Source organism: Stegastes partitus, unplaced genomic scaffold, assembly GCF_000690725.1.
Source record: "Stegastes partitus isolate 25-593 unplaced genomic scaffold, Stegastes_partitus-1.0.2 Scaffold510, whole genome shotgun sequence".
Lineage (NCBI taxonomy): Eukaryota > Metazoa > Chordata > Actinopteri > Pomacentridae > Stegastes > Stegastes partitus.
Window position 1 is genome coordinate 135,557 of NW_007578241.1, and position 2,531 is coordinate 138,087.

General features: G+C 46.6%; 1 protein-coding gene across 1 annotated transcript in view; it reads left to right on the forward strand.

The window, feature by feature from the left end:
* LOC103361530 (nucleolar protein 4-like) overlaps nt 1-2,531 on the forward strand; it is a 42,606-nt gene that overhangs the window by 27,863 nt on the left and 12,212 nt on the right. The gene's annotated exons all lie outside the window — the stretch shown is intronic.

Below are 2,531 nucleotides of genomic sequence, written 5' to 3' on the forward strand. Positions count from 1 at the left end.
ATTATTTTTTAAATAGTTAATAACTGTTATTTCTGGTGGAGTCGTTTCCATGTGAGGGATTAAAACTCCACATGAATGATGTGAAATGCTCCTTTAACTGACTGCAGCACACATTCAGAGCCTCCAGTGATATTAATTATGGAGAATAATCTGAATAATGTCGTTTTTTACCTTCGGGATTATAAATGAGAGCATTTAACCTCGCTAATGCAAAGACTCGTTAACAGTGGAGGTTATTGTGACGAGTCGACAGAAACAAGGATTCCCTCTGAGCTCCACATTTATGCTTTTATTCCGTGTTACTGTCGTGTGGATGATGATGCTGCTGCTCTGGTGTCGGTTGTTTGGTCGAGCAGCAGCAGCATCAGCAGCAGACAGCGGAGGACAAACGTGTCCTCTCAGCTCTTTGTGTGTTCCTGTTGTGTGTCTGTCCTGCAGCGATGTCGTACGGTGGCCCTGATGCGCCACAAAGGGTCACCGCCGGCCGGCACGCTGCAAACACGCAAACAGGAAACACGATGGAGGGTCAGGAACAAAACAAGGCTCTGAGGAGACGTTTGTTCTGCTCGCAGAAGATCAGCTGGAGACAGATGGAAGCTACAGAGGTGTTGGAAGGTGTTAGAAGGTGTTAGAAGGTGTTGGGAGGTGTTTGAAGGTCCTCCACGCTGGAGACATGAAGGTTTGGTCGCTCCAATATTCTGTTATTATTCAATAAACAATAGACAATAAACATAGAATGTAACTATAAACAACACTCTATTATTATTGTTATTTAGTTTTATTTATATTAGCATTTAGCATCTAGCTATCGATACTTTACACACAGCGGTGGAATAAAACTAATTGTAGTGAAACAACTGTGAACATTCCAGGTTTTATCTTGAATATTTCCTCAGACGTCGTCGTTCAAACAGCCTCAGATTTCAGAACAAACCTGCTGAAGGTGATTTTAAAACATGTTCATCAGGAAATATTTGATCAAATTCCACTTGTTAATCGTCCAGAGTTTACGATAAAAAAGTTAGCGGCGGATCAGCTGCTGGAGCAGATTCCAGAAGCTGTGGACGGATCGATGAAGCCTCCCGTCGTCTTCCTCGTCTTCCTCCTTTGTCTCCTGCAGCCAATCAGCATCCTCCTTCCTCTCACACCTTCCTCCTCCTCCTCCTCCTGCCCAGTGGTAGTAATGGCAGCATCGGGGATGGGTGGATGGTGGTGGTGGGTGGAGGGGAGACACTAGAAACATCCCCTCTGTGATGAGCTGCAGCCGGTTGCCATAGCAACGCTTATTACCTGCACCCCAGACGGCAGCGAGCGGTGAGGGAGGCAACGGGTCAGGAGGCCCGGTGGCACCGAGACTGCTGCTGAACAGGGACGCAGCACAGACGCACAACTACAACACACACACACACACACACACACACACACACACACACACAGCAGGTAGAGTCTGGTTGTTCTTCAGCCTCGGAGTCCAGGATCAGAGATCAAAGCTCCTCTGATCAATATTTCTGATCAGCGGCGGATCAGAGACCAAACAGGAAGCTGGTTGAGTGAAAAGGGCTCAGAACCATCACCGACCCTGACTCTGGACCCTGGACTCTGACCGTGGATCTGGACTCTAGACCAAGGACCCTGGACTCTATCGTTTGGACTCTAGATGTGGACTCTAGATGTGGACTCTTGATGTGGTCTCTAATTCTGGATCCAGACTGAATTTCAGCCTTTTACTGTAATAATGTAATTTAATAAAGGTTCAGTCATTCTGATCATTTATCGTCCGTCTCTAGTTTTTCTGTCTGTAATAAATAAAATGTTGTTTTGCGGTGGAGGAACCAGAACCTCTGGCTGTTGGTTCCAGTTCGGGTCAGAACCCAGCTCAGAGTTCAGGTGTGTCACATCATCACCTGTTGACTCTCTGAGCAGGTAGCTCCGCCCCTTTCCCCTCCTCTTCCTCCTCCCCCACCACAATAAAAGCCTTCGGAGGCCCCTGCTCTTTGTTGTCACACTCCCCCTGCCTGCTGGTTTACTGGGAGGTTCCCAGTGTTCCCAGTGTTCCCAGTGTTCCCAGCACCGCGTCATCACACACAGACGCTGCTCCGTCTTTGTCTGGCTTTAATTACACATCGTGAATTTGTTTCACGTCATTAAACATGAGAGGAAATTAGCACTACGGAGCGTCTTTGAATACCTGCAGCAGAGTTTAACGAGTTTCACATCAATCAGAACTAATTCTGCTGTAGAGCCACGAACATGATGTCGGGTCAGAACCACGCTGTAGAGCTGCAGGAGGCATCGGTCAGGTGTTAGCGGTAACCTCTGAACTCTGAGCAGGTTGTCAGTAGTTTGATTTGTGAATGTTTCTTCACTGAGGTTCATGTTTCTCTGCAACATGAAGTCCTGCAGCTCTGAGGAACCAGAACATGAAGAACTAAAGAGAACTCAGTAAATATCAGAACAAATATCAGATCGATAGCAGCAGTGGGCTTAAATATTACAGCATGTTGATTCTTGGGTTATTACATTTTTGTAAA